The following is a 12205-nucleotide window of genomic DNA, read 5'->3' on the forward strand; positions in this document are numbered from 1 at the left end:
TGAGTCAGAACGAGTGAGAGTAAGTGACAATGCATGACAGTGGGTGAGTGGAAATGTGAGTAAGAAAGTGCCAGAGTGAATGCGAATATGTTTAACTGAGTTCCAATGATATTGGGTGATATGAGTGAGTGAAAATGTCAGTGACAATATATGACAGTGAGAATGGATGTGAGGGAGTAAGTGTGAGAGAGTGTGAATGAGTGAGAATGAGGGTAAGAATGAGTGTGAGTGATTGTAAGTGAGCTCGAGTTAGCGTGTGGGTGAGTGTGTTAGTGAGTCTGCCACCAGCCCTGTAATTCAGTAGGTTATTCTTGATATACAGGGGCACCAATATCAAAATGCTGATTGGCATTCTGGCATATTCGAGGCAATTCTTGACATATGGTACACCAATGGGAACATGGTGGGGCATACGAGGGCTAGCCAGGTATGAACATATATAGGCCCTATCAAACTAATTTTAATATAATGGTCAAATTTCGGTCACTGGAATAATGTACGTAGTTCTTGGTATAAGGGGAAACCCACAGCATATAATGGAGCGCTGTGGCAAAGACTTGCCCCCCCCACACACAATTAAACACCTATTGGCATTTCTGTTAGATGTATAGCACAAAAATGGTGTCCACTTTCAGCGACAATGCTTTTTCATCAAGTGCATGTGATAATTTGGTAGAACTGACTTTAGGAACACAGGCTACTTTATTAATATATTTTTTTTTTTAAAGCTTGCAATTTGGAAGTCAAACATAGGGGTGCTTGTCTGCTGTGCCTTCTAGACCACCATCCCTATATTGGTTGTCAATAACAGAGGATCGTCTAATTAATATTTACTAGGCAGGTTATTCTGCAACCCCTAACGTCTAGAAATTGTATGTAAATATTTTGCATTGCAAAGTTAAAGTCTTGTCATAAAAAAAAATTCGGAACCTGCGACCATTTTTTAGGACCAGTCTGGTGTATGTTTCTAAACTGAGAGGTTTATTAAAAGATGTAGAAAGGTAGACCCAGAGAGAGACGTAGAGAAATAGTGAGGGAGATGGGTAAAAAGAAAGGATAAGAGAGAGCCAGAAGACCAACCGGGGCATCCTGTATGCGTATTTGCATTCATTATGTGTTTAAACACTGCTTGTCGAGCATGTGTGTTTGCCTCATTGTTGTTGCTTTCAATGCGTCTGGCACTGCGTAGCAATTACTTGTACAAGACCATCAACAACAACAAAACATGCATACATTCTGACAGTTCAATCAAATCTATGTGAAAAGCTTTATTGCAAATACATTTTTTAAAGAAGCCGTTAATGCAACAGTTATAATTAGAAATGTACACTGTACTGTTTGCAAAGGAATAGGGCCCCTGGGCGGCTTGAAAGGGATGTTAGCAATACATCTCTGCTGATATATTACTTGGAAAGCGAAGATGTCAAGGGAGTCTTTGAGGATGACATCCTTCATATGTTTCACAGTCCCCAGTCCCACCTCTAAATCCTTTCTCCTATGGACTCCGTTCTAATCGACTTTTATTCATTTTTTATCTACTTTTCATCATTTCCTCCTCTCTTGTTTCCTGCCCTAAATGCTGCTGTGCTTAAATGTTCATTATCTATTTTCACCACCCTCCTCCCTTGAGAAGATAATATAGCTTTTCAGTTGATAATCCAAATGGCTCTGCGGATGGACAGCCATGACAGATTACAACTAGTACTGCAATGAGAAAGTGGGGATTTACTCGCAGTCACGACAACTTGGCAAGGAAACCTCAAGCCATAACTTACTACAGATGCTGTTTTTAAAACTCCCTAGTGCAGAACTATGTTTTCGTTTTTCCTCCGTTAGAATACTACTGCAATAACTTTTGAGCAAAACAGCGAGGCTGGTGTATTCTCTGGTAAGCCAAGTATTTTTATAATCATTTTTATTTATACATGCATTTATTTATATACATACAGTCTATATATCGCTATAAGTCCACCCCAGAGCACAGAAAATGAAGCCCTGATTTATACTTTTTGACGCAAACCTGCATTAGCGCCAGTTTGCGTCAAAAAGGATACAGCTGGCTAGTGCCATTCCTGGACGCCAGCCGGGCGTCATTTTAAGCTATTACCGGGTGGGGGAGGCATAACAGAAACTGGAGGTTGTGCATGAAAGAATGTCGCTAGTCAGGTTAGGGTAAAAAAAAGGACTCTAACCTGATTAGCGTCATTATTTCCACGCACAACCCCCATGGACATGACTCCTGTCTAAGTAAAGACAGAAGTCATGCCCCCCAGCCCAATAGCCATGCCCAGGGGGCCTATTGTCCCTTGGGCATGGCCTTTGGGCACAGTGCCATGTAGGGGGGGCCATGATAGGCCCCCATGGCACTTTGCAAAAAAAATAAAAATACTTACCTGGACTTACCTGAGATAGGTCCTCCCATCCTTAGGTGTCCTCCAGGTGTGGGTGCGAGTGGGTGGGGGTGTCCCTGGGGGCAGGGAAGGAAACCTGTGGGCTGGTTCCATGGTCTCTGACCATGGAAAAAGGCCACAGGTCCCCTAACACCTGCCCTGACTCAGGCGTTAAATAATGGTGCTAAGCAGGATTAGCGCCATTATTCAAGGCCCTCCTCCTCCCGTGTGTGATTTTTGCATGGGAGGATAAATAAGGGGCAACGGCCTTTGAGTCATTTTTTGCCCTGGGATGCCAACCTTGCATCTCTTTGATGCACGGTGGTTTTCCGCAAAATACTTTAACTCCAATATTTTGGCGCTAGACATGTCTAGCGTCAAAATATAAATATGGAGTTAAGTTTCCGCCAGATTTGCATAAAACAAAAATGATGCAAATCCGGTGCAAACAGAGTATAAATATGCCCCTAAATGTTTACAATTGGTAATAACATGACTAGGCTTCACTGTATAGTTATTCGTAGGTTTATAATATTGAAAGATAAGTTGCAGACCTGAGATTTTTTTTTAGTTTTTAGTGTGCTATTTTTTCATACTTTAATATTTGCAATTTTGCCACACAGCTGAGGTACTCTACTAGTTGTTAATGCAATGCTTTCTTTCTTGCCTTTGTGTCATTAAAACGAGATTGGCTAAAGGACAGGAAAAAATCCAGATTTTCTGATGAAACATAATTTATTTCTTCATGACCCGCACCAACCTTCATTCCTTGGCACAGTTTTGCTGGTAGGTGAAGGCAGGCTGAAGTTGTAAATGGAATGCATTTTGGAACATACATTCCACTCCAACCAAAATACTACATGGTAGTTAAATAAATGTCATTCTCACCATAGTCCTACTTGGATTTATTAAATGCTTTAGAGAAAATAGGAGTGGGGTTGCGTAAGGTGAAAGAGGGAGAGGGAGCAAGAGAGACAAAGAGAGCAACGGAGAGGGAAAGCCATTGAGCTTGAGATATGGCACCTACAAATGAAAGGACTGGTGGACCTGAAGAGGGCTAAAGAAAACAAAACAGAGAATGTAAAGTTGAAGGTGGAGGTGGAGTGAGGAAGAGAGTAGGCAAATGAAACCGAGGATATAGGGAAACAAGTATTTGCAATGGGTCTCGCATTTGTTTGAGTTAGAGTTATTAGCATTGTAAATTTCTAACTGGACTTTTCTTGCCATACAAACTGAAAATAAAAAGTAAAACAGTTGACATAAGTAAGCCGATTCAAAGCACCCCACCCATCATGAGCATTAGCACCAAGGAGAGATACAAATGGAAAAAGAAGTTTGCTCACAGTTAAAGTTATTGGCAAAAGTGCAATTATCCATGTAACAGGGTTGATGGCCAAGGCGGAAACAAAACCGTCCCAAGGAGGGACAAACATAAAGCATTTACCACTGATAAAAAAGCATTTTTGAAAGGCAAGCCCATGAACAAGCGATAGTGATGGGCGTGCGGTGGGTGTGGTTAAAAGCCAAGATACATACCAACACGTCGTAAAAGCAGCACATGCGCGCAGCTATGCTCGACCTAAAAATGGGTTGAAGAGGGTGAGGTGAAATAAACGAGGAAGGAGCTGAGAGAATGAGCTTTTTTTTATATGTTCAGTGGTAATAATACATTGATCCACCCAGCTATTGTTGGCTTAATCATGTTTGATGTTGCCTCCTTCTGAAATGTTCTTGCTGCTGCTCTATGTGTGACCTCGTCAGTGTTCATCAGTCTAAACCACCTCCAATAAGGTACTGAAATAATTACTTTGTTATGTTTTATTTGGCATAAGAGAATGAAGAACTGAACTAAAGAATGGATCTATAAAAGGAATAGATGAAGACATTGCAAAATTCAGGATATGCTACTGTGCAGATTCAGCAACAAATGTTCTGCCCCACCCACAACCACTAAACTCAAACTAGCTATAGGCTTAGTGGAATTCATTCATTACAGCAGCTTGTTTTTGGTTGAGGGAGAACTCCACACACATATTCTCTCTAACCAAATCAAAATAAAACACAATGTTATATAAATTAAACAACCCTATGTAGCGTGTTGAATAGTGATTTTCAAAACCTACAGAAGGCAGCAATAAATAAGGAGATATCAGAAATGGGGTCTTTGATTGGCAGCCAGGTTACCCCCTGTCCAAACAAGGACTTTCACTTTAGTCAAAGTAAAGGAGACTCACCCTCAGTTATCCCCTGCTCACACCTTTGGTAGCTTGGCACGAGCAGGCAGGCTTAACTTCAGAAGCAATGCGTAAAGTATTTGTCAAAACACATCAAAACGACACAACACAGGATTAGAACAATAGGTAGTATTTATCTAAACAAAAGAAGACCAAAACTACAAAAATCCAACATACACAAGTCAAGTTATGAATTTAAAAAGAACCTGGGTAACGTCAAAATAAAGCTGCACGGGTGAGTGTGTCTCGGAAAAGGCCAACAATGCACCGATTTCTTACTCGCAAGTGAGACCGTGCGTCACACCTCCTCCGGTCGGGTTGGTGTGTGTGGTTTATTTTCTCCCGCAAGAGGGCGATGTGTTGATCCCTGACAGGCACCTCGGGTCCTGGCAGGCTTTGTGTTGATTGTTTGCACCTAGTGATGTTGCATTGAAATACATTCATATGATGTCAAGAAACTGCACTGTGTGGGGGCTTGCATCGTTAACAGCAGCCGCTGTGGGTGTTGCATGTTTTTTCTCCAGCCACGTTCCATGGATCTCCCAGTCACGAGGCAGATGGAGCATCAATTTTAGCCACGAGGCCGGTGGTGAATTGTTTAGCAGCCGTGAGGCGGGTGGTCGTCGAATGTGTCCCTGCATTGCAGTCTTTGCATGGATTTCTGTCCTTTTTACCAGCTGCACCTTTCAAGAGCCCAGAGACAGGTTAGGGCGCCACTTGGCAGGCAGGACTCTCAGCAGAAAGCCCAGGTTCTGGTAGAGAGAAATCTTTGTTGTACCTGAGACTTCAACAGCAGGAGGCAAGTTAAGTTCAAGCCCTTGGATATTCTTCACCAGTGGGAAGTCACACAAAAGTCAGTCTTTGTCCTCTCCCAGGCAGAGGCAGCTACTGCAGTCCAACCAAGCAAAGCACAGTCATAGGTAAAGGGGCTGTACTTCTCCTCCTGCTTCTCCAGCTCTTCTCCCGGGCAGAGGTTCCTCTTGGTTCCAGAAGTAATCTGATTATCCGGGGTTTTGGGTGCTCTTCTTATACCCCTTTCTGCCTTTGAAGTAGGCCTACTTCAAAGAGAAGTCTCTGATGTTTTCAAGATACTGGCTGGTCTGGGCCAGGCCCCAGACACACACCATGGGGTTAGAGACTGCATTGTGTGAGGACAGGCACAGCCCTTTCAGGTGTAAGTGGCCACTCCTCCCCTCCTCTCAGCCCAGATGGCCCATCAGGATATGCAGGCTACACTCTAGCCCCCATTTGTGTCACTGTCTAGAGGAGAGGTGCAAACAGCCCAACTGTCAAACTGACCCAGACAGGGAATCCACAAACAGGCAGAGTCATAGAATGGCTTAAGCAAGAAAATGCCTACTTTTAAAAGTGGCATTGCCAAACACACAATCTAAAAACCAACTTCACTAAAATATGTATTTTTTTATTGTGAGCTCAGAGACCCTAAATTCCAGATTTCTATCTGCTCCCAAAGGCAAGCTGTGATTTAAAGGCAGCCCTCATGTTAACCTCTGACAGAGATAGGCCATGCAACAGTGAAGACTAAATTTAGCAGTATTTCAACATATACTGCACCCTGCCCATGGGGCAACCTAGGGCCTACCTTAGGGGTGCCTTACATATATGAAAAGGGAAGGTTTAGGCCTAGTAAGTGGGTACACTGGCCAAGTCGAATTGGCTGTTTAAAACTGAACACACAGACACTGCAGTGGCAGGTCTGAGCTATGTTTACAGGGCTACTGTTGTGGGTGGCACAACCAGTGCTGCAGGCCCACTAGTAGTATTTTATTTACAGGCCTTGGGCACTTCTAGTGCATTTTACTAGAGACTTATTAGTAAATCAAATATGTAAATCATGGATAAGCCAATGTACTCATATAATGTATACAAGGAATACTTCCACTTTAGCACTGGTCAGTAGTGGTAAAGGGTCCAGAGCAAACAATACAACAAAAACAGTGTTCAGCACACAGAAGCAACCTGGGAAGTAGAAGCAAAAAGTTAGGGGAGACCATGTCAATGATGCCAAGTCTAACACGTGTCCCCCCAACTGAAAGTGGGAAGCATTTACCCAACCTCAAGGGAGTTCTCATTACTAAGGCGGAAGAATCTGGACAGACCATCAGCACTGGTGTGTCGGTGCCAGGGCGGTGTTCCACCATAAAGTCCATTCCCTGTAGGGAGATGGACCACCTCTACAATTTGGGATTCTGACCCCTCATCTGCATTAACCATCTGAGGGGCCTATGGTCTGTCTGAACCCGGAAGTGAGTCCCAAACAAGTAGGGTCTTAGCTTCTTCACTGCCCAGACCACAGCAAAACCTTAACGGTCAATTACACTCCACTGACATTCCCTGGAAAGTAACCTCCTGCTAATGAAGGCCACAGGTTGATCTATGAATTCTTCATTAAGTTGTGAGAGTACTGCTCCATGCTCTGAAGCATCTATTTGCACAACAAATCCCTTGGAATAGTCAGGAGCCTTCAGCACAGGTGCTGTGCACATGACAACCTTCAGGGCATTAAAAGCTGTCTGGCAAGACTCAGTCTAGTTCCCATCTCTGGACTGCTTTTTGGAAGATGACTCAGTCAAGGGAGCAACAATTGTTTCATACCCCTTGACAAACCTCCTGTAGTATCCAGTGAGACCTAAGAAGGCTCTCACCTCAGTCTGGGTCTTGGGCGGCTCTCAAGCCAGAATGGTTTCAATTTTTGGCTGTAGGGGTGCCACCTGGCGACTCCCCACCTGGTGTCCCAAGTAAACCACAGAACCCTGCCCTACTTGGCACTTGCTTGCCTTAATAGTGAGGCCTGACTTCTGCAGGACCTCCAACATTTTGCAGAGGTGTTGCATGTGTTCCTCTTATGTGGAACTGAATACAGCAATGTCATCCAGGTAGGGGGCACTGAAATCATCCAGTCCAGCTAAAACCAGGTTGACTAACCTCTGAAAGGTGGTAGAGGCATTCTCCATCCCAAAGGGCATCACCCTAAACTGGTAGTGCCCATCTGGTGTGGAGAATGCAGACCTCTCCTTAGCCCCCTCAGTTAGGGCAATCTGCCAATACCCAGAGGTAAGATGAAACATACTTAGGCATTTGGCAGCTCCAAACTGGTCAATGAGCTCATCACCTCAGAGGATGGGGTGTGCGTCAGTCTCAGTGACTGCATTGAGTACCTAGTAATCCACACAGAACCTGAGTTCTGGAGTGGTACCAGGAGCAAGAGCATTTGGGACCAAGACCACAGGGCTGGCCCAAGGGCTGCTAGAGAACTCAATAACCCCCCAATGTTAACATTTTAGAAACGTCATCCTTAATGTTAGCCCTAACCCTGTCAGTCACTCTGTAAACTTTATGTTTAACAGGAGGACTGTCACCAGTGCACACATCATGTGTACAGAAGTGTGTGAGCCCTGGGATCAGGAATGTCAGGGAGGCAAACTGACCCAACACCTGGCGACAGTCCCTTTGCTGCTCTGAGGACACGGTGGGGGAGAAGTTTACTCCCTCCATAGACCCATCCTTCTCTCCAGCAGACAGGAGGTCAAGAAGAGGCTCACTCTCTCCTTCCACCCCATCATCTGGTGTTAGCAACATGGACAATTCAGTCCGCTCAAAGTGTGGCTTGAGTCAGTTCACATGCAGGAGCCTCAAGGGGTTCCTGGGAGTCAGCAAGTCAACCAGGTAGGTGACTTCACTCTTCCACTCCACCAACTCAAATGGCCCAGTCCACTTGTCCTGGAGCACCCTAGGCTCCACTGGAACCATCACCTGCACTTTCTGACCAGGTTGAAACTCGACCAGAGTGACATTCTGTTCATAACAGTGTTTCATGTAAACTTGGCTTGCTTCCAGGTTCTCTGGTGCGAGACCCCTGTAGCGGGCAGTCTGGTTTCTCAGAGCCAGCATCTAACTGAATACATCCTTGGGGGGTTTACTAGGGGCTTTCTCCAAAGCCTCCTTTATCAGACTCAAAGGTCCCCTGACAGGGTGCCCATACAGCAGCTCAAAAGGACAAAATCCAAGCCCTTTTTAAGGCACCTCCCTGTAGGAGAATAGAAGGCATGGCAAGAGGATGTCCCACTTACACTTCAAGGGCTCTGACAGGCTCATAATCATGCTCTTCAAGGTGAGGTTGAACCTCTCAACCAGACCATTGCTTTGGGGATGGTAAGGAGTAGTGAACTTGTACATTACCCCACTCTCCCTGCACATAGACTTCATATAAGTTGATATGAAGTTGGTACCACTATTAGATACCACTTCCTTGGTGAAATCCATGTGGGTAAAAACCCCCATCAATGCACTTCCCACCACAGGGGCAGTGACAGATCTCAAAGGAATGGCTTTCTAGTACCGGGTGGCATGGTCCATCAATACCAGGATAAGCCTGTTGCCCATGGCTGTCTTGGGATCCAGAATCAACACACTCAAACCATGTTTGGGATTCCTTCATCTTATAGGCCCTAAACTTATCCTTATACTGATCAGGGGTGAGACCATACCTTGTGAGTAGGGCATCCTTCAGGATAGAGTAAGTGAATCCCTCAGGATCCCCTAAGAATGTCAGAGTATCACTCCTTTCTACCTCAAAGTGCTTCCACAGACCCGCCCCCACTGAGCTTCAGGGTCCAGATTCATATGGAGAGCAGACTCACACCCCTTGAACCACAATAATATGTAATCTTACCTTTTGTAATCCTTAACAAGGTCTTTAGGAATGAAATACAAAAACAAGTGGCTATGCTACAGGTTCGCACCTCCTATATGTGGGTATTGTATATTTGGGAAAACAATGTCCATATGTCACAGATAGTGCTGCAGAGGGTGCCAAACTGGTATAGCAACCAACCACTTCAGGTGCAGTTGTGTTGGTTGAAGGATCAATCAACACGTAGAAATTCAATATTGTTTTACCCCGGCCCCACACAGTAGTCCTTAAAGTCTATTCCTTGGTATACTGAATCAATCAAATTTCAAACTACACTTATGTATATGGTAAAAGTTTTATTCATCCAATGCATCATGAATCCAATGAAACAACAGCCAACACATGTTTCATCAACAAGACTTTCTCAAGGCTGTAAGGTGGACATACAAAAAAGGAATGCAATCAAATATCTGGACGATAAACTGGGAATCTAGTTATCATAATGATCCAAATCAAGACCTCTGTACATATTATATTATTATAGGACCACAAGATGACTAGGGGGGAAGAGAAAAAGGAGGCATACGTCTCTCCAAGCCATGCTAGTAAAAATATCATGCAAGAGTGGACCGAACTACTCATGTCAGGCATACCCATATTAGTGTGACATATGTATGCTGGAAACCGCTGACCAATAGATTCATAAAAACATACATGCAAGAAAAATAAGTGAAAAATGTCCTGAGTGGCTGAGCGCGAAACCCATCTCTCACAAAGCAGCGACCAAAATGTAATGTGAAACACGCATTGGAACATGCAATCTATATAAACCTCGAGTGAGGCCCTGTATGAAAAGGGAAATTGAGTAAGGGAGGAGTAATATACAAAAAATAACAACATGCCTCAAGTATGAGTACAGTCTAATGTCCCAGAAATTATGTGAGGTTCAAAACATCGAGAAAGAGCAAAAATATTGGATTGTGGTTGCCAAATCCTGAAAGATTATAGTGGTCATTACAATCCTGGTGGTCGGTGTTAAAGGGGAGGTAAGACCGCCAACAGGCCGACAGAAAAAAAAATTGAATCACGACCATGGCGGAAACCGCCAACAAAGACAGCCACTTTAACACTCCGACCGCCACGGCGGTACAAACAAACAGCACGGCGGTCACCACCACCAGACAGGCGGGAGACAATGCACCGCCCACAGTATCACAACCTACCAATCCCCCACCTTTTCCGTGGCGGATTCACTGTGAACAAAAACACAGCGGAAACAGGACTTCGAAGGGAAAACGCTCACCTCTACACACCCCATGAGGAACCAGGACACCATGGAACCAGAGCTTCACATTTTCCCTGCCCTTATCTTCTTGCTCCTCTACCAGGAGCACGAACGCCGGCGGCGAAGACCACAGTGAGTACTGCACCTACGACACAAGGGAGGGGGGAGGGAAAAAACAGGGACACACACACGCAACACGCAACACCCCCACCCTCACCCATGACAACACACACACTAGTACAGCATGATACATTACAGTTATACCCCCCAAAACCCCCGGAAGAATGCAAGGACAAAAGGAAATGAGTGTAACCATTGTAATCTATTAAAACCCAGTACGCAAAATATACTGAAGTCCGTGGAACACTGGGCCCACACTGCATGGGCGAGGCCCACACTTAATACCCGAACATGACGGAGAGAACACTGCTGGGCCATCAGATAGAAAAAAAAGCAGGCACCTCAGGGGGAAGGGAAAGGGGGGGCACCTCAGCTGGTTGAGTGCACGACACCAAATCCACGAGGGGGCCCCATGCCCACTGTTCAACCCTGGGGAGTGCAAAGCCACAGTCTCTCAAGTCTCTACAGTGGGTGCTTTGCCCACTGTTCAATCCTGGGGAGTTGAAAGCCACAGTCTCTCAGATCTCTACAGTGGGTGGTTTGCACACTGTTCAATCCTGGGGAGTGCAAAGCCACAGTCTCTCAAGTCTCTACAGTGGGTGGTTTGCTCACTGTTCAATCCTGGGGAGTGCAAAGCCACAGTCTATCAAGTCTCTACAGTGTGTGGGTTGCCCACTGTTCAATCCTGGGGAGGGCAAAGCCACAGTCTCTCAAGGGGATAACAGTCTCCACTGGTTCTGGAGGGGGCTTTGTGCCCAGAGTGCTTCATCCTACCAAGGACAGAGGTAGTGGATGTATCTCTCAACTGGTTCTGGAGGGGGCCTTGTGCCCAGAGTGCTTCATCCTGCCAAGGACAGAGGTATTGGATGCCTTTCTCCACTGGTTAAGAGGGGGCTTTGTGCCCAGAGTGCTTCATCCTGCCAAGGACAGAGCTAGCGGATGCCTTTCTCCACTGGTTCTGGAGGGGGCTTTGTGCCCAGAGTGCTTCATCCTGCCAAGGACAGAGGTAGTGGATGCATCTCTCCACTGGTTCTGCAGGGGGCTTTGTGCCCAGAGTGCTTCATCCTGCTTGTGGTGGACTCAGTAGCATCAGTGCCCTTGGCGCTCATGGGCCAGCAGTGCTTGTGGCGGCGGTGTCCTGTTCAGCAGTGCTTGTGGCGGTGGTGTCCTGTTCAGTGGTGCTTGTGGCGGCGGTGTCCTGTTCAGCGGTGCTTGAGGCGTAGGTGTCCTTGGCAGCAGTGCCTGTGGCGGAGGTGTCCTATTCAGTGGTGCTTGTGGCGGCGGTGTCCTGTTCGGCGGTGCTTGTCGTTGCGGTGTCCTGTTCAGCGGTGCTTGAGGCGGAGATGTCCTTGGCAGCAGTACCTGTGGCGGAAGAGTCCTGTTCAGCGGTGCTTGAGGCGGCAGTGTCCTGTTCAGTGGTGCTTGTTGTGGCGGGGTCCTTGGCAGCGACTCACGTGCTGGCGGTCCTGTCTGGCCCAGCGGGGCTGGTGCTGGCGCTCCTGTCTGGCCCAGCGGGGCTGGT

This window comes from Pleurodeles waltl, chromosome 3_1, assembly GCF_031143425.1.
Source record: "Pleurodeles waltl isolate 20211129_DDA chromosome 3_1, aPleWal1.hap1.20221129, whole genome shotgun sequence".
In the NCBI taxonomy this organism is placed as follows: domain Eukaryota; kingdom Metazoa; phylum Chordata; class Amphibia; order Caudata; family Salamandridae; genus Pleurodeles; species Pleurodeles waltl.